Source organism: Cervus canadensis, chromosome 25, assembly GCF_019320065.1.
Source record: "Cervus canadensis isolate Bull #8, Minnesota chromosome 25, ASM1932006v1, whole genome shotgun sequence".
In the NCBI taxonomy this organism is placed as follows: Eukaryota; Metazoa; Chordata; class Mammalia; order Artiodactyla; family Cervidae; genus Cervus; species Cervus canadensis.
In genome coordinates, this window is record NC_057410.1 from 14,419,313 (window position 1) to 14,444,641 (window position 25,329).

A 25,329-nucleotide genomic window follows, 5' to 3' on the forward strand; every position below is an offset into this window, starting at 1 on the left:
CCTTCTAGAACTAACACCACAAAACAATGCCCTTTTTATTATAGGGGGCTGGAATGCAAAAGTAGGAAGTGAAGATACTTGTAGTAACAGGCAAGTTTGGCCTTGGAGAACAAGATGAAGAAGGGCAAAGGCTGACAGAGCTTTGCCAAGAGAACGCACTGGTCATAGCAAGCACCCTCTTCCAACAGCACAAGAGATGATTCTATACATGGACATCACCAGATGGTCAACATCGAAATCAGATTGATTATATTCTTTGCAGCCAAAGATGGAGAAGTTCTATACAGTCAGCAAAAACAAGACTGGGAGCTGACTGTGGCTCAGATCATGAACTCCTTATTGCCAAATTCAGACTTAAATTCTTTATTGCCAAATTCAGACATTAATTGAAGAAAGTAGGGAAAACCACTAGACCATTCAGGTATGACCTAAATCAACAGTACATGAATCAAGAGCTTCCAGATGTTCAAGCTGGATTTAGAAAAGGCAGAGGAACCAGAGAGCAAATTGCCAACATCTGCTGGATCATCGAAAAAGCAAGAGAGTTCCAGAAAAACATCTGCTTTATTGCCCACACCAAAACCTTTGACTGAGGGAATCACAACAAACTGGAAAATTCTTAAAGAGATGGGAATACCATACCACCTTACCTGGCTCCAGAGAAATCTGTATGCAGATCAAGAAGCAACCATTAAAACCAGACATGGAACAATAGACTGGTTCCAAATTGGGAAAGGAGTACATCAAGATTGTATATTGTCACCCTGCTTATTTAACTTCTAGGCAGAGTACATAATGCAAAATGCCAGGCTGGATGAAGCACAAGCTGGAATCAATATTGCTGGGAAAAATATCTATAACCTCAAACATGTAGATGACACCACCCTTATGGTAAAAAGCAAACAGGAACTAAAGAGTCTCTTAATGAAAGTGAAAGAGGAGAGTGAAAAAGGTGGCTTAAAATTCAACATTCAAAAAACGAAGATCATGGTATCCAGTCCCATTTCTTCATGGAAAATACATTAGGAAACAATGGAAACAGTGAGAGACTTTATTTTCTTGGGCTTCCAAATCATTGTGGATGGTGATTGCAGCCATGAAATTAAAAGATGCTTGCTTATTGGAAGAAAAGCTATGACCCACCTAGACAGCATATTATAAAGCAGAAACTTTGCTGATAATGGCCCGTCTAGTAAAAGCTGTGGTTTTTCCAGCAGTCATGTATGGATGTGAGAGTTGGACCATAAAGAGAGCTGAACACCGAAGAAGTGATGCTTTTGAACTGTGTGTGGTGTTGGAGAAGACTCTTGAGAGTCCCTTGAACTGCAAGGAAATCAAACCAATTAATCCTAAAGGCAATCAACCCTGAATGTTCATTGGAAGGACTGATGCTGACTCTCCAATACTTTGGCCACCTGATGTTAAGAGCTGACTCATTTGAAAAGACCCTGATGCTTGGGAAAATTGAAGGGAAGAGGAGAAGGGGACGACAGAGCATGAGACGGTTGGATGGCATCACCGACTCAATGTACGTGAGTTTGAGCAAGCTCCGGGAGATGGTGATGGATAGGGAAGCAGTGCGTGTGTGGTCCATGAGGTCACAAAGAGTCAGAGAAGACGGAGCGACTGAACTGAACTAAACAACAGAAGGGAGCAATACTTTACGGAACCCACTTTACTGAAATATTATGACATTGTGAGCTTTTTGTTGTTTTTGGAGATGAAATGCTTGTGGGTATCTTGGTTTGCAAATATTTCTTTGCATTCCAGGTTGCCTTCTTCATTCCTAAAGGTTTCCACTTTGGGACACCTGCTTTGAAATCGAAGTAGGTCGCATTTTCCTGGTTTTGTTTTATTTCTCATTGCTCTCGGAGATGGATTCCAAAAGACCTTGCAATGAAATCAACCAAACCCAAAAAGACCTTGTGGTTTATATCCTCATGTGTCCTGCCTATGTTTTCCTTAAGAGTTTCATAGAATCTCTCCTAACCTTTAGATATTTATGATTTAAAGTTCATTTCGTGTATGGTGTTAGAGAGTCTTCTAACCTCATTCTTGTTTTCTTTGTTTTAGTTAGCCTCCCAAGATCCTTCATAGTGTCTGTTACCAATGTCTATTGCCAGCATCAGGGGACGAATATTCCCTTTTGTCCACACCTTCTCCATTCTTTAGTGTTTGTCAAGTTTCTGACAATGGCCATTCTCAGGGCTGTGAGATGATTCCTTCCTTCGATTTGCATTTCTCTTATTTAGTGAAATTGACCTCTTTTTCTGTGCTTTCTTTTCAAGGGTGAGTTCATGTTACCTCTTAACGCAGCTTCCTGTAACTTGGCCCTGTTTTAAATTCTTTTCTGATAACCACCCCGTAAGGTATACTTCCGGGTGAGGCAGAAAAGGAGGAGAGACGACCTCAATAGAGGTATGTTACCTTTATTCAGGCAAGGAGGGGCCACAGTCGGCCTAACAACCAGGCTGAGCTCGAGAGGGATCAGGGAGGCTTCATATTTAAAAGGAGGTTTGTGGAAGCGATAAGGGAAGCGTTAGTCAGGCGGGATGTTTTGGGTAATCTTTAGTTGAGATGGCATTTGTAGGTGAACAGGGGGTGGGAGGTTTTGGGCAGAGGTGATAAGTCCCCTGGGCAGGGGGTGATAAGTCCCAGGCAGATGTAGGGGGTTGGAGGTTTCTGGGCAGCGGATGGTAAGTCCTAGGTAGATGCGACAGGCTGGGAGCATCAGGGCGGGACTTAAAGTTCAGTTTTGTTTTCTCCAAAGTTAGATGATTCAGCAAGGGCCTTTGAGACCATTGTTTTCTTTTCTAGGTCCAAGGACTACTTCACACCCTAGGACGTTTATTCAGATCAGCAGTTTTTGACTTCCAGACCCTTTGGCCTTGAGAATACTCAATGCCCATCAGCACAGCTTTTCAAGCTGTTGTTACAGAGAATGGCCACAAGGCGGCAACATTACCCAGCCCCACAAGTTTCCCCTACCCGCCGCCAACCCCCCAACCTCTGCCCTGTCATTTCAGAGTGATTTTGTATTGGATTAGAAGTGATTTCTGATTTTATATGGGCTTCAGATGTACAGGAAGTTGATACATTCATGGATGAACATTTAGCTATTCTCTTTCAAGTTCTTGTTCCCATCTAGGTGATGACATTGTTCAATAAACTTCCACCTGCTATTCAGTAGGTCGTTTTGGATCATCTATTGCATACACGTATGTGTGTCTACGTTAATTCAAATCTCTTCATATACTTTGCCTGTACGTAGAGACTGAAGGCTCCTGCAGAAGGCAAGAGGCACCCAAGGAACATCGTGAGGTCACACTGCCTGCCACATCCTCCCAGGACCCTGAGCCCAAAAACAATCCAGCCTTGGGACCCAAGCCCGCCCGGTCTCCAGAGATATGATAGCAGCCAAAGTAACCATGGGATGAGGGGAATAGAGTCAGCATATGTTTCTATATTTACTGTGTTCACCCAGTTATTTGCACTTGAGTATATAGGTGAATTACAAGGCAGTGGGTATTTTTTAAAAATTCATAGTCACTTGATTGCTTCACACACTGATGTGTATATGCTGGATTTCAGGAACTGTTCCTGTATAGATTATGACAGAAAGTGGAGTATCAGTCCTCGTGTTACCCAGTAAGTCCTTGGAGCTTATTTTCTAAATAGTAGTGTACACATGTTACACAAGAACCTTATTTCTAAGTGCCCAACACCTTTCTCCTCTGCTAACAGTAAGGGAGACAAGTTTCCTCTAAGTCTGTGAACTGTTTATCTTGGCTCCAGGAACTGTGTAACCATTATTAGATTCCACCTACAAGTGACATCATATTTCTATTTGTTGCTCCCTATCTCTCTTACTTCACTGGCTGTGATCATCTCTACCTTCTTGCCTGTGCCTGAACACGGCATTGCTTCACTCTTCCTTATGGCTGATTCATTTACCATTGTATATATAGAACCCATTTTCTTTATTCATTTCTGTGTTCCTGTGCACTTAGGTCGCAGCAGTGTCCTTTGTTTGGAAACTGGTCCGGCAGGGACGGCATGGGTACCCTTTTCTTCAAAAATGTCTCTTTTCCCCGACTCTATGCCCAGGCACGTGATTGCTGCTTCCTCCGGCCTTTCCACGTTTCGTTTTCTGAAGGTCCTTCATATTGTGCTTTCTAGTGGATGAACCAATGGAGAGTTTGAGTAATCCCATCCAAATTAATTTCTTGGTGGGAGTTTCTATTCCTAAACTTTTCCCGTTTTTATTTTGTGAACCTTCCTTCTTGATCATGTCTTGTGTTTGTAGCCATCCACCCACTCTTTCTTTTTCAGTTGAGCTACAAGTTGATTCACATGACTCTATTTGCTTTGGGATACAACAGAGTGATTCAGTATTTTCATGGAATATATACCATTTAAAGATATTGCAAAATCATGGCTGTATTTCTCTCTGCTGCATACAGTATACTATTATTTTTCTTACATTATACACAGTGATTTTCATTTCTTCACTTCTACTTCAACCTCTCAACACCCACAACCAAATCCCCACAGGCATCTGTTAGTTTCTGGATTTGTGAATCTCTTCCTGTTTCATAGATAAGTCCATTTGTGTCTTATTTTAGATGGAACTTAAATGTGATTTCCTGTGGCAGTTTTCTCCGTGTTTCTGACAACCTTGACTTAGATGAGAATATGTACATAAATTTTCCTGGAAGAAGTACAGTTTTCAGGAATAGTATAATGTGAAATGAACCAATGTTCACCTTTCAGCCTGCAGAGTTGCCGGCCTGAAATAGGAAATTTTCCCTCTTTCAGCCTGGGAACCTGGAGTACAAAGTTTCTATTTATCTACTGACCTTTTTTTTTTTTGTTTGTTTTTTACAGTTTATTTACTGACTGGAGACAATTAAGAGGTTGTTTATTTATATCCATAAAAACAGAGTGTAGCCATGACTCAGAAATGAACGGCTGTTGTTGAGGCATTACTTACACATAGCCTTTTCTCCTTAGCTGAATGGGAGACTTGCTTGTGACTCAAATTATTTTGTGAGGCAGATTGTTTTCCCTGACAGTAAGCTCATTATCACATGAGAAGAAAGACTACTTGTTAAAGCAAGCTGTTATTTTGTTAGATTAAAAAGAAATGGGGCAGTGCAAAGAAAATTCTCAACAGCAAAGTGATGGATCCGGTCAGGCTGACTGGATCAGTAAACTCTGACATCCAGAGAGTACAGTGCAAGGCTGGCTGGAGTGTCCTTAGACAGAATTATTAGAGTCTGTGCCTCGGAGAAAGGAGGGCAGATAACCACAGGATTTGGCTGAGAGCAAGAGAAAACTTAACCAACATTAGACCTGGCCTGTTTTCATTATCTCAAAATAATATAACCCCATTGAAAGCACCATCTCAGCCATGGCTGACATTGTAATTTAAAACTCTTCTATGTAAAAGGTCTTAGTTTGGAAAGGTGGCTTTAGAATATTTTATGATTAATTATCCTTTTTGGTCAAGTTTTTTGTTTTTCAAGTGCGATTATTATACAGGTTGGTGTATATTTCCTTTGGGATCCCTCAGGATATTATGAACTGAGTATATCAGTGACAACCATCACCAAGTATCACATTCATGAAAGGCTGCTCAGTGTCAAATTGTACATAACAGTGCTCCTCTGTGTACACTTAATATGTTAGTAGCATTCTGTAAGTAAAGTAGGAAGTAGCCAATACCATTCAGGAGAAACGTGATGGTCGTCTTGTTACGAAATGTGGTGCTCATTATCTCACCTCCATGAGAAATGCCTCTTCTCATCTGTGTTAGAGCCAACACGAGTAAAGACATATGTGAGAAGAGCTTCAGCATAAAGCAAACCCTCACATTGACTCTCCATCTTCACAGCAACCAGGAACTCTCTCCTGAAATTTCAGATGAAAAAATAGGCTCAGGAATGTTTTGATTCCTCCTGGATCACAAAACTAGCAAGTGGATGAGGTAAACATCATACCTAGTATTTTTTCCCCAAACATTGCTCTTGTCTAGTACTTGAGAAAGACATAAAGAAGGCGGGCAGACATATTTGTCTCTTCTATCTAGAACAAACTTCTTTCTCATATATAAGTCATGAAGACCTTTCTACATCATTATGTAATCTTTGTTCTCTAATGACATATACTGAATTAACTGTCTTCTATTTAATGTAACACAGTGTATAAGATTGATATAAGAAGCAATTCATTTATGATAGATGTGTAAGATACCCAGGTTAATTCTAATTTCAACTGTTGAAAACAGTCCTGCTATACACATACCTGAATATGCAAAAAATAATGATCACACGTGTCTGGTTAAACATTTTTGAGGTACAATTGTTGATAAAAGAATATTGTCAAATTGTGCACATCTACTCACACACTCACCAAAAATGAACACTCAGGTGTCTTTTTCTAATCCACCCCAAATCATTTTTAAGAAACTTCAATATTCTCATAGCTTAAAATGATCTTTGTTGTCATAATACATATTTTTCAAGTTCAGATCGTTTCATAATTTATTGGCCCATTTTTAATTACTTATAATTAAAGATATTCTTAGGGTAATGTAGGTTATTTGAGTTTCCACTTTGCTTTTTTCCCTGTTTTTCACAATATCTCTTTGTAGATTAAGGATATTAATTCTGTGTCTGGCATATTTATTGCATTATGCCAGCTGATATTTTCTGTTTTGCTTGCCAGTGAAGGGGATTTTTTTTCAGCCAGTTGTAAAATACATGAGTCTCTCTTATATTTTTGTTTCTGTTTCTTTCATGTCACGTCCTTTCCATCACGCTCAGCTCAGTCATCTGCAGACCAACCTGATATTTGCTTTGCAAAATCATGTAAGTACAGCATACTATGCCTTTCCAGCTTGAATTTCCCAGTCTTTTCCATGTATGTCACCTTGAAAAGTAAACCCTCTCAACCCTCTCCTTTCAAGTCTGGATGATACTTGATACACATGAAAAGGAAGAAAACAATAAGGATTAATCATAACCTTTTCCTTTATCATAATATAAATATTATTTCTCCTAGTTAGACATTAATGCTAACTTGCCTCAGTTGTGTCCAACTCTTTGCAACCCCATGGACTGTAGCCTGCTAGGCTCCTCTGTTCATGGGGATTCTCTAGGCAAGAACACTGGAGTGTATTGCCATGCTCTCCTCCAGGGGATCTTCCTGACCCAGGATTGAATCCATGTACCTTATGTCTCCTGCAATAGCAGGTGGGTTCTTTACCACCAGCACCACCTGGGAAGCCCCAGACATTAATGGTTAATTCTTTTAAAAATTTGTCATTCTTTGGAGTTTCCCATTTACAGTTAAAATTGAAAAATACAGACTTGAACTTCAATGAACAAACTCTGTCTCATTTTGATCTGAAAAACAGTAGTAAATTTAACACTGTATTTATAGGTTGAGTATCCTTTGTAAAGGGGGGACACATGTATGAATTACTTCAGAGCCTACATTATGTAAAAGTCACTGTGTCACAGCTACTGTCTCTTGTGTATCACATGAGGCCCTTTACCCTCAAGCTTGATGATGAATTAGCACAGAAGCCCAGTTGGAGAAGGAAATGGCAACCCACCCCAGTGTTCTTGCCTGGAGAATCCCAGGGACAAGGGAGCCTGGTGGGTTGCCGTCTATGGGGTTGCACAGAGTTGGACACAACTGAAGTGACTTAGCAGCAGCAGCAACAGCCCAGTGACATAAAAAAAATGAACAGACAAGACAATAAAAAAAAATTAATAAGTCAATCATAGTCTTAAATGACACAATAGATCAGTTGGACTTACTTGATATCCATAGGTCATATCATCTAACAAAGCAGAATTTCAAATTTTTTGAAGTGCACACAGAATATTTTCCAGGATAGATCATCTACTAGGTCAAGAAATAAGCCTCAACAAATATAAGGGAATAGAACTTATATCAAGCATTTTTCTGACTGTTACATCAACTGAAGAAAAAAACTGAAAAAAGAATAAACACATGGAGACTAAACATGCTTCTGAAAAGAATAAATGTGTCAACAGTGAGATCAAAAAAGAACTGAAATACCTCAGACAAATGAAGATGAAAACACAACTCTCTATAATTTACTGGACTCTGCCAAATTAGTTCTAAGAGAGAAGTTCACAGCAATACAGACCTTCAAGAAAAAAAAAACAAAACAAATTAACATACCAATTAAAAGAATTAGCAAAAGAAAAACAGTACAACATGAACAGAGGAATGAAATGAAGATCAGAGAGAAAATAAAAGATCAGAGAGAAAATAAAAGATCAAAGAAACCATGCAGTATTTTAACAGTTAAAACTGATAAAAATTTTCAGCTAGACTCACAAAAAAGAGAAAGGAACCCAAAAAAATGAGAAATGAAAGGATATATAACAGGTACCATGAAAATCAAAAGAAAAAAAAAGAAAAAAATCATGTTCTTTGAATAGACCAATAAACTGGACAACTTAGAAAATTGAAAAATGCAAAAACTGAGTCAAGCAGAATTGGATAATATGATCTGATGACTAGAAGTGACTCTGAATCTGTAATTAAAAAAAAAAAAAAATCTCCCAGCAAAGAAAAGTCTAACCTAGTCTAGTTCACAAGGGAATTCTACCAGGCACACAAAGGACTTCTATCTATCCTTCTGAAACTCTTCCAAATAACTAAAGAGAGAATACTCCCAAATTCATTCCATGAAGCCACAATCATCCTGACACCAAAACCAGACAAAGACACTACAAAATAAAAAAATTACAGGCCAACACCTTTGACGAACATACATGCAAAAAGTTCTCAACAAAATATTAGCAAACCAAATCCAATAATACACAAAAAGGACCAATTACCACTCTCAAACTGGATTCATTCGAGGGTTTCAGGGACGGTTCAACATATGCAAAATGAAAACAAAAACAGAGTGTGATAACTATACTAGCAAAAAGAAAGACTGAAACCTAATCTTCATTTCAATAGATGCAGAATAGCTTTTGATAAAATTCACCATCCATCCAGGCTAAAACCTCTCAACAAAGTGCGTATAGAAGGAACATGTCTCAACATAAAAAAGGTTACTAAAGCAAACCCACAGTCAACATAATACTCAATGATGAAAAGCTAAAAGCCTTTCTGCTAAATTCAGGAGCAAGACAAGAATGCCTACTGTCACCAGCTCTATTCAACACAGTATTGGAAGCCCTAGCCAGAGCAAATCAGATACAGTAAGAAGTAAACGGTATCCAGCTGGAAGCAAATGTCCAGATGACACTATATCAAGAACCCTAAAGTCTCCACCTAAAAACTATTAGAACTAATGAATTCAGCAAGCTTGTTAATAAACAGGAAGAAGTTGCATTCCTATCTACTAATAATGAAATATCAGAATGGGAAAGTTAAAAACAACAACAGCAACAAACAATCACCACCAATCCCATTTAAAGTCACAGTAAGAAAAATACCCTATGAATAAACTTAACCAAGGCAGTGAAAAGACTATGTGCTAAAAATGATATAAAACATCATTAAAAGATACAGAAGACAATCAAAAGAAATGGAAAGATACTCCACATTCTTGGATTGGAAGAATATTAAAATGGCCATAATACCTAAATCAATCTATACATTTATGTCAGTCCTTATCAAACTGTGAGAATATTATCCACAGAACTAGAAAAAAATCCAAAACCTGACCGAAAACTAAAAAACACTCCAAATTCCCAAAGCAATCTTAAAGACAGCAAAGCTGGAAGTATGATACTTCAGACTTCCGTCTATACTATGAAGCTCAGTAATCAAATCAGTGTTGTACTGGTAGGAAAACACACATATAGCAATGTCACAGAGTATAGAGTCCAGCAATAAATGGGCATACCTACAGTCAATTAATCTACAAAGGAGGCAAGACTATACAATGGAGAAAAGACCATCTCTTCAAGTGGTGCTGGGAAAGCTGAAAGGCCACATGTAAAAGAAAGATTATTCTACTATGTAAGGTGACAGAACATTCCAAACTCAAAATTATTTTAAAATCTAATGTAAGATATAAAACCATAGAGCTTATATAAGAGAACATAGGAATTTCTGACATAAATGGTGGCACTACTTCTTGATTCATTTGCTTAATGCAAAAGAAATTAAACAAAACAAACGAATAAAAAAATGAGACTAAATTACACATAAAAGCTTTCGCACAAAAGCCATCAGCAACAAGGAAAAAATGCTGAATGGAAAGTACTATTCACAAATGGCACAGCCAGCAAGAGGTTGATATCTAAAATGTACCAACAGTTTTGGTACAACTGCATACCAAAATAAATAAATAAATAAATAAAAATCCAATCCATAAAATGGGCAGAAGACTCCAATATACATTTTTTCCAAAGAAGACACACAGATGGCAAAGAGGCACATGCAGAGATGCTCAGCACTGGTAATTAACAGAGAAATGCAAATCAAAACTACAATGAGGTATTATCCCAAATCAGTCAGGATGGCCACCATCAAAAAGTGTACAAATAATAAATGTTAGGGAAGATGTAGAGAATAGGGGACTTTTGTACTCTTTTTTATAAGAATATAAAATGGTGTAGCCACTATGTAAAACAGCACAGAGGTTCCTTAAAAAGCCAAAAATGCAACTACCACATGATTCAGCATTTCTACTCCTGGGCTCATTAAAAAAAAAAAAAAAAAACAAAAAAAACCACAAACACTAATCTGAAAATATATGTGCACCACAATGTCCATAGCTGCAGTATTTACAATAGCCAAGATATGGAAGGCACCTAAGTGTCCATTAACATAAGAATGGGTAAAGAAGATGTGGTACATACACACAATGGAAAAAAAGACTAAGATAAAATGAAATAATGCCATGCAGCAACGTGGATGGATCTAGAGAATATTAGGCTTAGAGAAACAAGTCAAAGACAAATACTATATGGTATCACTAACCCAAAGAACAGCAAGGAGAGATAAAAAAGCCTTCCTAAGTGATCAATGCAAAGAAACAGAGGAAAACCATAAAATGGGAAAGACTGGAGATCTCTTCAAGAAAATTATAGAGATACCAAGGGACTATTTCATGCAAAGATGAGCACAACAAAAGACAGAAATGGTGTTAACCTAACAGAAGCGGAAGATATTAAGAAGCAGTGACAAGAATACACAGAAAAACTATACAAAAAAGATCTTCATGACCCAGATAACCACGATGGTGTGATCACTCACCTACAACCAGATATCCTAGAGTGTGAAGTCAAGTGGGCCTTTTAGGAAGCATCACTATGAACAAAACTAGTGGAGGCAATGGAATTCCAGCTGAGCTATTACTAATCCTAAAAGATGCTGCTGCTAAAGTGCTGCACTCATCATGCCAGCAAGTTTGGAAAAAACAGCAGTGGCCACTGGACGTTTTCCAAAACGTCCATTTTCATTCCAGTCCCAAAGACAGGCAATGCCAAAGAATGTTCAAACTACCACACAAGTGCACTCATCTCACACGCTAGCAAAGTAATGCTCAAAATTCTCCAAGCTAGGTTTCAACAGTACATGAACCAAGAACTTACAGATATTCAAGCTGCATTTAGAAAAAGCAGAGGAAACAGAGATCAAATTACCAACATGTTCTGGATCATAGGAAAAGCAAGAAAATTCCAGAAAAGCATCTACTTCTGCTTCATTGACTATGCTAAAGCCTTTGACCATGTGGATCACAACAAACTGTGGAAAATTTCTTAAAGAGATGGGAATACCAGACCACCTGAACTGCCTCCTGAGAAATCTGTATAGGTCAAGAAGCAACAGTTAGAACCAAATATGGAACAAGGGACTGGTTCTAAATTGGGAAAGGAGTACATCAAGTCTGTATATTGTCACCTTGCTTATTTAACTTCTATGCAGAGTACATCATGTGATATGCTCGGCTGGATGAAGCACGAGCTGGAATCAAGACTGCCAGGAGAAATATCAATAACCTCAGATATGCAGATAACACTACCCTTATGGCAGAAAGTGAAGAAGAACTAAAGACCCTTTGATGAAAGTGAAAGAGGAGAGTGAAAAAGCTGGCTTAAAACTCAAGATTCAAAAAATGAAGATCATGACATCCAGTCCCATCACTTCACGGCAAATAGATGGGGAAACAAGGAAACAGTGACAGACTTTATTTTTTTGGGCTCCAAAATCACTGCAGATGGTGACTGCAGCCACGGTACTAACAGACGCTTGCTCCTCGGAAGAAAAGCTATGACAAACCTAGACAGCATATTAAAAAGCAGAGACATTATTTTACTGACAAAGGTCTGTCTAGTCAAAGCTATGGTTTTTCCAGTAGTCATGTATGGGTGTGAGAGTTGGACCATAAAGAAAGCTGAGCGTTGAAGAATTGATGCTTTTGAACTATGGTGTTGGAGAAGACTCTTGAGAGTTCCTTGGACTGCAAGGAGATCAAACCAGTGAATCTTAAAGGAAATCAGTCTGAAATATTCATTGGAAGGACTGATGCTGAAGTTGAAATTCCAATTGCTGTGGCCACCTGATACAAAGGGCTAATTCATTAGAAAAGATCCTGATGCTGGGAAAGATTGAAAGCAGGAGGAGAAGAGGGCAACAGAGAATGAGATGGTTGGATGGCATCACACATTCAATAGATATGAGTTTAAGCAAACTCTGGGAGACAGTGACTGGTGTGCTGCAGTCTATAGTGTTGCAAAGAGACAGACAGGAACTATTAAGCTACTGAACTGAACCCAGAGAGGGTCACCACACATGGGAGAATAGTTACAGTTACAGAGGTTCTCCCCAAGGAGCAAGAGGTCTGGGTCCCCATCGGGCTCCCCAAAATGGGGGTCTTATAACAGGAATACAAGACCCTAGACAATTTGGTTTTGAAAGCCAGTGGGGCTTACATTCAGGAGACTGGTTGCCCTGGATTTACAGCCACTGGCAGTAGCCATTTGGGATCTCACTGTACCACGTGGATGCATGCCGGCCAGAACCACTGTGGGATCCTCCCTCTAGCTGGTCAGCCTCAGGACCCAGCCCTGCCCCTAGACAACAGCCTGTGGGCACCATGACTGGTATCCTCAGGCTCTGCAACCAACTGAGCAGGGACAAGCCCCACCCACCAGACAGGCTGCTTTAAGTTCTACCCCCTGGCCCCCACCCACAGATGGCCCTGGCCCTGCCAACCACAGGCCCCAGGACCTGGCCCCATACACAGGCAGTGCACAGTCCCTAGACCACAGACACCCAGGGCCCTGTATCCAGAGACCCCAGACCAAGTCCCGCCCATCAGCAAGCCTGCTCTAGCCTTGAATCCATCCTCACCAACAGTGGACCAGACATCAGCCCCAGGACAACCATAGCCAGCTGTGACCGGACCCAGCCCACTCACCAGCAGGCCAACACAAGCTTCAGGATGCCTGTTCTTCACCCATCAGCAGCTTGACACCAGCCACTGGACCCACGGGCCCTCAGCTAGACCCTTTCTGCCAGTGGGCCAGCACAAGCCCCAGAACCTGGTGTCACCACCTGAACCCCGACTCATCTCACCTGTGAGCCAGCACTAGCCCCGGAGGCCCCCTGTGATTCTGCAGCCACTTTCTCAGGACCTCCGCCTCCAACCAGAATCTAGCAACTTCTGTGCAAGGCAGGGCCTGGCAACCAATTGGATGGGAGGGCCAGCCACGGCTGCCAGACCGCCCATAATATTCAGCCTGTGAATACTATGCACAGGACCAATGCAGCCCTCAGGGGGAACACTAGAGCAGGCAGCTCTGGCCACAAGAGGGGAGTTGTGCTTCTTGGACGTGTAGGGTGTCTCATACACGGGCCACTTGTCCAAGTTCAGGAAACTGAACCAAACATCACAGACATAAAGTGCAGTAATTTAGGCAACATGAGGAGACAGAGGAATGTGTTCCAAATGAAGAAATCAGTTGTTCTTCTTCTTAGAAGTGATGTGAAGACAGGGAATCTACCTGAGGATGATGATCATAAAGCTGACTGAAGAACTAAGGAGAAGAATGGATTAACTGAGTAAGAAGACAGAAGTTTTAAACAGTTAGAAAATATTCAAAACCCACCAGAGGTGAAGAATATAACTAAAATAAATCCAGTAGAGGACATCAACAGATTGAAGCAGAGGAACGGATCAGTGAACAGCTGGTTTTAGAAAGCAGTTCTCATAAGACAAGAAGTATTATGCCAAAATATAATGGGTTTAGTATATTTTAATGGTTACTACAAGTGAAAACCAAGACAAGCATGGACACAGCCCAGCAAATCTCAGCCCCACACTCTCCTCTGTGAAGTCAGGAGGCAACCGGTCGGACAGCAGACACGTGAGGATGCTGCCCAACCGGATGCATGGAAGCTGCCCCTCCATCCTTGAATCCCATTCTTGTCTACCCTCCAATGCTTGTCAGGACAGTAGAAGATCCAGACAAGAGGGATTCATTCTTGCCGTGGACTTTGACGTGGGGGTGAGGTCAGGCTCACCTCCCACTCTGGGGGTGACAGGCAGGAGCAGGGTGGGGTCACCAACAAGAAGTCGATGAGAGGAAATAGAAGGTGTGGGGGTGTCTGTCAGGCTCCTGTAACAACAGAACCATGAGCTGAGTCCTCAGTGTCTGGAGGACAGACGTCAACGCGCCACAGACTTGATGTCTGGTGAGACCCCTTCCCAGTTCACACATGGTGCCATCTCCCATGTCCACAAGTGGCCGAAGGGCTGGGGGCACTCTGATCCTGTTCATGGGGGCCTCCACCCTCATGACCTCATCACTCCCCTCCTCTCCCCAAGGCCAACACCATCACCCTGGGCATTTGGGTTCAACCTGAGTTTTGGGGAGAAACACCCTCAGACTGTAACAGAAAGACCCCACTAAACCGACGTACAGGATTCATGCTGAGGGCAGTCAGGGGATCAGACCTCATTAATGGGGGAAGGTGGACGAGCAGTGTGGTCAGTGTTGAGGCTGGGGAGCTCTGGCTAATTTGACTCAACGGGAATCTTGCTAAAATTGGACAATAAAGAGACAGACCCCGAAGCCTGAGGAGTCAGGACCTCACTGGGAGCCGCTCAGAGGAGCCCGACTAGAGTCTGGTCCATGAGAGACGGTGACCCCCCTGTGCCCCAGCCCACTTGTCACTGTCACACTGGCTCAGACTGTCCGTTCTCCACAGTGCAGGGGGCTCCACAGTGTGCCTGAACCCCTAGTCCTGCTCGCAGAACTCCACAGGCTCCCCCTGAGGCGACTGACAGGCAAACATGGGGGAGACCTTGGGTTCACGTCTACCACCAGCACTTGATCACACAATGTGAGTCGTGTGACCTTGTTGGTCACACAGTCATGTGACTCGATACCAGCGAGTATAAACTTGCTGACACTACATTTCAGTCTGTTACGTGTGTAGACTTCTGTCTGAACAGTGTACACACAGTAGTACCTCACTGCTAAAAAATGCTAACCGGCACCCGAGCTTTCCAGGTCAGAACAGTAAGATCACTGATCACAAATCAAACAATGAAAGTCTGAAATACCCCAAGACGTAACTAAAATATGACAAAGTGAGCAAGTGCTGTTGGGAAACTGGCACCATATTTGCTCAATGCAGGCTTGCCACAAACCTTTATTTAGTAAGAAACAGCATGTGCAGAGCACAGAGCAGATGGTGTCTACGTCCATGGGAAACCCCCTGTGTGGGCAGCAGCTGCCCGGGAGAGACATTTGCTCACTGACCCAGGGTCCCCCGAGGAGCATCCACTCTCACTGCAGGACAACCCTTCACCCCTGAGCCCCTCAAATGCTGTGGGCATTTCCCACAGTGGTCAGAGGACTTGGCCCTTGTCCTTCCAGTTCAGATCCCACCATCTCTGTACAGCTGGGTCTGGAACAGCACTACTGAGGCCTGTCCACGTCCCCTGGATCCTGGACACAGAATTCTTGCTGCCTCGGGCTTCCCTGACCTTCCACCCCCACTCAGGAAGTGCTCCAGTCAGGAGGGAAGGCAGACCTGCCTTCAAGTTCTGAACAACTGGAAGACTAGCCACTTCTGATAATGAGCTACATGGTCTTCAGGACCGATTGGCAAGGCCTGGTGTCTGAGGATGCTGAGCCCAGCTGCACCGGGTTGCCCATCAGAGGCTTTCTGGGGATGGAGCATGCAGGCTCCCTCCTAGACAACACATCACAAGTGAAGTACTGTCACTGTTAGTAGACTAGGTGTGTTCTTCCTGGTGCACAGCCAGCCAAGACGCTGAGATGCGAAGGGCATCAGCAAAGAGGGCTTATTCATGAGGCAGCCAAGCGAGGAGATTGGAGAACAAATCTCAGGTCTGCCTCCCAGGAGGCACGGGGCTGGGGTATTGATGGGACAGTGATGGGACAGGGCCCCATGGGCACCGTGATTAAAAAGGTGCCTAACCATCCTTGTGTACAGGCATGACTAGGCTCCAGGCCTCTGCATGTCACAAGGTCACCAGCACACATGCAGATCCCGGTGAGGCGCTGGTGGTCCTATGCCATCTCAACCAGCTCAGCCCAAACTCCACAGAGCCACCTCCAAGTTCCTACAGGACAACTCAGGTAAACAGCTTATTGATTAGACTCCAAACTGCTTGGAGGACATGCAGGCCTTCACAACCTTGATTAGGGATGGCAGGCAGAATGGGTTCAGTCTCACCCCCTCATCTTGTGATCGTGCCTCAGTCTGGGGGAGAAGGGTGAGGACAGCTCTGGCTACTTTCTGCTGTAAGGGGAGTAGACCCAACAAGGGCTTGAAGAGTCAAACTGCTCAGCACTCTCCTGAGTGTATTTTCTTACTTCTGGTTTCATGTTAAAACTGACCCCAACAAACAAATACTTCCTGTGCATCAGCTGTCAAGGAAGCCACAGACCCAAAGCTGGTAACTGAAACTGCAAAGACATGCCCTCAAGGGGCACACAGGATGCCAGCCATGGCTAGTGTTCAGGATGTTTAGGGGTTTTATCCAGGGGAAGGAGGAAACAGGTGATCAGACCAATTGATAGGTTACATCTGAAGTCAGTGAGGTTAGCTGTGGTCAGAAAGTTGACCAGCACAACCAAGTGGTCACCACAATCTGGTCTAGAAATGGGTTTTAGAAGACAGAACCATTGCCAGAGAGATTAACCTCTTCTACCAAAGTAGCAGAAATCCTCATCATTCCCTGTTTCTACCAAAGCAGGACCAAGTCTGGGAGGTTAGAAACAAAGGACTCCCAAAATAACACATCCTTCTCATAACCTAGCAAGTCATTATGTTGCCATCCAAAGGATCTGACTTGAACAAAGCACCACTGCAGCAAACCCACTCGCTTCAGTTTCTTTCTCTCAGCTTTTTTTTTTCCCCTCTTGTAGCTTCTGAAAAGCAGCTGGAGATCTGTCAGAGCTGCTCTGCCCTAGGAGCAGCCAATGTCAGGGGCGGGGCTGGAACCAGCAAGGTCTGGGCGACCTTGGTCAAGATTCTCCTTCTGCAGCGTGGTTTCTTTTTCCCATTCCAGTTCTCCTGAGGGCCCAGCAGGGATGCAGCCAGTTTTCTGGATGGTCCATCTTCCAAGATTCCAGCCTAGAGGTTCCCTGTCTACTCCTTTAAAAGCATCACTAGAAGGGTTTTCTGTGAATCCAAAGTTGGGGGTCCAGATGTGGTAGAGCCTGGTCACTCCCAGGACCCCCACAGTATCTTCTGGTGGCAACTGCAATCCTGGTTAGAACTCCACCTCCCCAGTCAGTGGGCAGCTCTCTGTCCTTGAGTTCAAAACCCCAAATGTTTAATAAGGACTGAGAATCTGCCTTCTTCCTAGACACCTTACAGCCTCATTCAGCCATGAAGTCTGAAGTCAAACCTGTACCCTGGTCTCAGGTGTCCTCTGTATCACTGGTGATCAGAGCATTGTCCGCGTCCTGGAGCAGGGCCTCCCTGTTTAGTTCAAGGTCTCCTGAGTCTGGCCAGGACTTCTTCAAGTATCGTGAACGTGTAAGTCCCCAAGGAAGCACTGTCCAGCAGTAATGTAGTCTAACTGCTTTATCTCCATCTTCCCACTCAAAAGCAGACTTGGGATTCAAAACTCAAGAGCGTGCAGAAAAGGCCTCCTTCAAGTCCAAAACGGTCACCCTACAGGAGTCCCTGGACAAAGTCGTGAGCAGAGAACTGGCAGCAAAATATTCCTATAACCTCTTGAGTGTTCTTCAGTCAAGTACAGACACTCAGCTGTGGACCAGCCAATCACAAAGTGACCAGCAGGAGCATATGGGTCATACCGAAGGAGGGCTGTTAGGAGTCCACCCCCAGCTTTGCTTCCTCCTTTTCATGGACACTGCATAAAATCTGGATGCCTGCCCCCTGCAGAGCCTGACCAGTACAGCTGTGGTCGTTTCCCGTCTTCCCAGTACTCCCATTCACCCATCCCCCAGGCTCACCGTCTGGGGTTTCTCTCCCAGAACTGCTGCGGTAGAGCCTGCAACTCGAAGGACTGCTCTGGTGGTGCTTTAACATCCACTCAGCATCCCGGTGCAGAGGCTACCCTGGCACTTAGTTCAGTCAGCCTCATCTCAGAGGGGAAGTGAGGCCATCAGGCATAGAGAGAAAGCCATCAAGTCCTCTTCCCCGACTGGAGAAAAGCTTTTCCCTGGGGTCCTCTGACAGCCCTTGCTACTAACAGTCTCAAAAGAAAGTTTAGAAAGCCGGGTATTTAAAATCAAGTTCCCCGACTCCCAAGTAGTGATTTCCCTCTGCCAAGTCACCCAGGGCTCGATGTGGGAAACAGTGATGACTAGGCAGCATCACCCTTGGTCACTGTCATTGTCAGTTACCTGAGGCACTGGATATGCTGCCTGCTTGCTTTCTTTAAGAGTCTCAGTGTTGGACACAATTCCAGGGTCCCTCCTGCTTGCAGTATACACATTAGTGTGGTCCCACTATTGGGTGCCCCATTCGAGTTGGGGTTTGAGGCTTCCTACCTTTTGCCAAGTCCCTCGTTGGGGCCTCGATTTGGTCTACTCTTCCCTGGGTTCAGGCAGCCACCAGCACAACGGCCTGTTTTATCCACCATGGTTTCCTTTTCTCCTGAAACTGGTCCCTGCAATTACAAACTTAGGGCCATTCCAACAAGTCGGGACATCGACATCCTTAAAAATCCTCCCATTTCTCGCAGCTTCTTCTGTTTGTCAGAGTTGTTCTGACCAATGAGAATCATAGAGACCATTTAAAATTCTCTGGGTCCTCATTGTATCTGTACTGCCAGTAGGCTTTACAGACTCTGCCCAGAAGTTCTGAAGGGTCCTCATTTGGTTTCTGTTTTACTGTCTGTACTTCATTAAGCCTTCTTTGTTTTGCCCCTCTTCACATTCCTGCAAGAATGCAATCTCTATAATGTTCACATTTCAGGCTGTCCCCAGTATTCATATCCCAACTGGGATCTGCTGTTAACACAGCTATGCTTGCTGCAGCCTAAGCTGGGTCACCAGGCATTTCTGTAAGAAGCCCATCTGCCCCTTTTGAGCTTCATCCTGCACTATTCTACGTTCTTCTGAAGTGAGAAAGGTGTTTAATACACTTTGAACAACTGCCCAGGTCAGGCTGCAGGTTGCAAGAGGAAAAAAAGATTGAAAAAAATGTTTTCTATCCCCTTGGGGTCATCTCTGTAAGCTGACATACTGTTCTTCCAAATAAATCCAAAGTTGCAGAAGTGTGGACTCAGATCCATCCCATCCACCTCACATTCACACCCCCAAGAGGAACCTGCTTTAACAGATGTTGCTCCACCTGAGTTTGGGTAGCTTTCTGGCCCAGTTGGGTGCCCAGGTGGGTTTGACTGAGAGCAAGTCGTTCTCTTTTTCATTAGGACCAAGCAAAATAGGTTTCTTTCCTTCCCTGTGGGACTTTACATCTTGGCACAGGTTTATTCTGATATAACATAGGAGACTGTAAAAAAGCATTTCACTTTCCCGTTTACAACATAAATCTGGTTGAAAAGTTGTACTGTAACTTAAGAATCCATTTCCAGGTTGTTGGAGTCTAAAGGATGGGGGGTGTGTGTGTGTGTGTGTGTGTATGTGTGTGTGTTGGAGTCTAAAGGATGATTGTGTGTGTGTGTGTGTGTGTGTGTTGGAGTCTAAAGGATGGTGTGTGTGTGTGTGTTGGAGTCTGTGGTGTGTGTGTGTGAGTCTAAAGGATGGTGTGTGTGTGTGTGTGTGTTGGAGTCTAAAGGATGGTGTGTGTGTGTGTGTGTGTTGGAGTCTAAAGGATGGGGTGTGTGTGTGTGTGTGTGTGTGTGTTGGAATCTAAAGGATGGTGTGTGTGTGTGTGTGTGTGTGTGTGTATAAGGGAATCACAAGGGGGAACCTTGCAAAGCTTTGTTTCCAGTGGTCACAGCAATGAAATGTAAGGGTCCTTGCAGTAAGTAGTCACCAAGAAGCTCAGTCCCCAATATCAAATCTTGTTTTTCTTACAGAAGCTTTACTTATTATAACACGAAACAATGCAGATGCCATTCACCAGGTAAATAAACTGTCATACATCCATACAATGATACACTACTTGGCAATGAAAACGAAAAGACTAATGAAGCCCTCAATATGTATGAATCTCCAAAGAATTATGCTTAGTGAAAAAAGCCAAAGGTTACATACCTTATGATTGCCTTTAAACAGCATCTGTGAAATGCGGAAATTACAGAAATGGAGATAAGGATGAATGAGGTAGCATGAGGAACAGGAGGAAAGCAAGTGTAGCAATTAAAAGGCAAGCAAGAAACAAGGTATTTGTGGGCACTGAAATGTTCTCTCTGTGACTGTATGGTAGCGCTAGTGGTAAAGAACCTGCCTGCCAATGCAGGAGACATAAAAGACACAGGTTCGATCCCTGTGTCAGGAAGATCTGCAGAAGTGCATGGCAACCCACTCCAGTATTCTTGCCTGGAGATCCCCACGGACAGAGGAGCCTGGCAGACCGCAGTCCATGGGGTCACAAAGAGTCGGACCTGACTGAAGCAATAGCATGTGGCTGTATCAGGGTCAATATGCTAGTTACTATGTTTAACTACAGATTTTCACGGGTGTTATTATGAGGGAAATTGGGTAAAGGGCATACAGGATCTCTGTATTATTTCAACTGTTCAGTTTCAACAGTTATCCACAAATACAAAGAAAAAAAAAGAAAAAATATATATATAAAAAGATTCTCCATATCAGCCCTTTTATCCCCGCACTTACAAACATCCATACTCTAGACAACCTCACCCAAATTAAAGTATATTTTCTTAATTTGTAAAATTTTCTTAGACTTGATGGCTTAAAGTGTTTGGTGCCACCAAGATTCATGGTCTTCGAAGGATAAGGTTTAACACCGGGACCAAAGTCTGGTCTCAGTCACTCAGAGCTTTGTGCCGATTTTTATTTAAAGTGAAAGCGACAGAAAAAGCTTATGACATAGACATCAGAAGCGGGTAGGAGAGTATCCACCCTCACTAGTTAAGCAGGGCATTATACACTTCTCAACTGGCTGCTGAGAATACATAAAAAGAATACCTCAAGGCTGTAAGAGTTCCACCAGACCCTTTCCCAAGATACACATCCTGAGATAACTTTGGCACAACATTAGCCAGGGAGAACGGGTTCTGAGCAACGTCTCTGGGCAAGATATACTGTTGTGTAATCATGGGTACAAGTCTTGAGAAAGATATTCCTAGGCAAGATTTGTTACAATTATAATTATTAATATAGAGCCTAAGAAAAGCATTTCCATGAGTAAGATATTGAGCTGTGTGATCACTAGCTCCTAAAGAAAGGCCAGTTCTCCGGCAAGATCCATAGGTACACAAGGCTTAAGGAAAGCATAAGCCAGAATGTTCATCTCCGCCTTATAGGGCCTTGGACTGCCTGACTAAGCTTTAACTCCTTCAGAGTTGAGGGGCATATTCAGTTTATTACCATTTTGGATAACTGTTTCTTGCACAGAACCAGTATCTGGGGCCATTTTTTTTTATCACCAATAACCCAAGCAGCCAATACTCAACAGTTAAGACAATCAGACATAGTTGTGAACACAGGAGACCAAACACCAGTGCTTTGGGCCTCCAGCCCCGGTGCCTCAGCAGCGGTGTGCTGGCTCAGTCGTGTCCGGCTCTTCGCGACCCCATGGACTATAGCCCGCCGGGCTCTTCTGTCTATGGGGATTCTCCAGGCAAGGATACTGGAGTGAGTTGCCGTTTCCTTCTCCAGGGGATCTTCCCGACCCAGGGATCGAACCTGGGTCTCTTGCCTCTCCTTCACTGGCAGACGGTTTCTTTACCCTTGAGCCACCCCGGAAGCCCCTCAGCCGCCGGACTTTTCCCAGTTGTCTACAATCCCCTCCAGGCGGCCTCCAGCTCCGCCTCTGTCAGGACCATCCGACCAATTGGCACAGGAACATCTCTTTAACTAGGCTACACACCCAGAAGATGTCTTCCTACCCGAACCCCAAAACTGCTTTTCTGCCACAAAACGAAAACGAGCACAGGAGGTCAGGGTACCGGGTAGGGATCTGGGAGGCGGCCCTGGAGCAGAGAGACCCAAGGCTCAGGCTAGGCCTCTTGGTCCCCGTGAGGGGCCAAGTCCTCGGCCGAGGTCCCCTGTACCCCCTCCTTCTCAGCCCGCTTCCAAATTCATCACCAAGTTAGGTTTGTTCGTGAAGCAACAAAACAAACAGGCGAAGCACAGAAAGGGGCTATTCACAGCTATTCACGAAAAAGGAGGACAAGCTTCCAAAACACCTCAGTGAAGCCCAACGACTGACCGGAAACAGATGGCTGATAGCTGACAATCGCTGTGTGGACGTGGGAACGCGGGGCACGGGGGGCGTGGATGTGAGAACCCAGGGCGTGTGGGGAGTTGCCCAGGGGACGCAGGGCGTCGGGGGCGTGGCCCGGGGGACGCAGGGCGTCGGGGGCGTGGATGCGGAAACGCTGGGCATGGGGATGTGGACATGGAAACGGAGCATGTGGGGGCATAGACACAGGGACGGCAGGGCGTGGGGGGGCATGTATGTGGGAAGGCAGAGCTCTCAGGTACAAAAGTGGCCTTAAAACTCATACAAGCAAAGTTTAAAACGTTTTTTAGTGTCACATAAGTAAGCAACCTGACTCAAAGTAGTTTAGAGGAAGAAGAAACCGCCAGGCTGTGGGGGCTACAAAGCAGATAAGACTTAAGTCTGGAGTTAGATGGGAGCCCTGAGGGCGCAGGTCTGGGCTGTACGGATGTGCAGATTGTTGACTATACAAGGGACTTGTGGCAGCTGAAATCCAAGAGCTCCACTCACCAAGCCCTGTACTTCCACTTTGTGGACTGCAAGAAGGACAATGATGAACCTTGTATAGGGGAGAGACTCCATAAGTGTGGATTTAGGGAGAAGGGTTGGACGTTCTAGAAACTGAGGCTTCATGGAGGGAGAAGGGAGCAGACTGGAGAAGTGGACTGGAGGCCAGTTTCAGCAGAAATAAAATAGGCATCTGCTTCGCTTTTCTGCAGTGTCTGGCAAAACGGAATCTCTCAGCAAGTCGTGGGTGAAAATAAGAGTGCTACAAGCAATAAATAGTGATACAAGTAATAAATAGTAGTACAAATAAAGGAAAGAAATGTTTCAGAGAGTTTAGAAAGTGGTACCGTTTCCCCATCTCAAATTAGTGTGTTTATTTTACTCATCTTCTTCAACACAGTGGTCTTGTCCCAAGTTTCATTTGGGAACGAAACAGGAAAACAACAATATAGTGAGCACGCACTGAATCATAGCTTTTCCACAAATGCTTTCAAATCTTGGCTGGAGTTGACCCACTAGGGGCCAGGAGCTAGAAATGGCGGGGCTCTTTGTTTTTGAGAATAGATTCTTTGTTGTCTGCTTGTTGAATAGTTCAGTCAGATTAAATATGGGGATAATTAAGTGAAATTCAAAAAGGTAAAAAATGATAAAAGCTCATTAAAGGTCTGATTTTGGATGTAGGAGGAAAATTGAATCTATTGCTACTGAGTGCTTGCCAGAGGACTGGCACCTTGTTGGGGAGAATCTGATAGACGGAGTGTCCCTAACCTGAGAGTGGTTCCTGACACAGAACTTCACATCCTGAGCCTTAGATGAAGTTAATATCTGTGACAGTATTGCTCTGATTGTTGCCTTCTACCCAGGCAAGCTCACAAAACCTAACAAAGCTATAACATCATGCATTTGGAACTATAATGTGAAACACACTGTTTCTATACACACAAGTAAACCAAAGTGAAAATAATTGAAAATAGTAGAACTGTCACGCGAGTGTATTCTCCTCGGTTCTGTCTCATCACAACAAAGATTTGGAGTGACAGACATTAAAGCCCTGGGCGTGTCACAGCTCTCGGGTCTTGGACAGACCGTGCGACAGCTCTTAGACAAATCAGTGTTACAGCTCCGTGTTACAGCTCTATTTTATTTAGATAATAACAGGTAAATCCATCCTCGAGGCCTGAGGGCATGCCAATCCAAAGACGTGAAGAGAAGAGCGCCCCAGCGCTTGGAGGAGAGAGAGCGCCTTGGCTCCTCTTTTTATAGGTATTTCTCTCCCTGGGTCTGTCCTATGTAAATTGGGCCAGCCAGGAGTGCTTTTGTTTTACCTGAGGTCCTCACTCCAGTTCTCGGACCTTCCTTTGTTCTATTTTCGCAGGCTTTTCCCTTCCACGTTTTTTTAGCCCCCGCCATTTTGGACTCCTTTTCCCTATTTTAACTACCTACCAGAACTAAACATGAAATTGTTTAAATTTTATATTAAATGTTGCTGCCCCCACAAGTAAGTTTATTTAAAGAAGACAGAAGGAAAGCCTTGAGAGTCTGAAAGAACCCAAAGGAATGATGGACTTGAACATTCACAGTATTTTTTGATCACGTCAAAACTTACTTCAAATTCTGCTTCTTTACTTTGATATCCAACTCCCTGGGTGGGGGGGAGGGGGAAACTCTCTTGAGGGACAATATGCATACTATCAAATGAATGGGCCCCTTTTAAATGCACAGTGAGATGAGTTTAGAAAAACACAAACACTCCTATTACTGGCTGCCCAGACAATATCTCCAACAGCCGAATGACCTCAAGGCTCCTCCCAGGCCTCGTGTCTCATCTAGGCTTCACTGAAGATTATTGCTGCCTGTTCAAGAACTTCACATACATGGGAATAGAGAGTCTAGGTATTTTATTTTATTTTATTTCTTCCAGAAGGCTTTCACGTCCTTCTGGTGGGGATCGAAGTGGACACTGGGAGGTCACCCCAC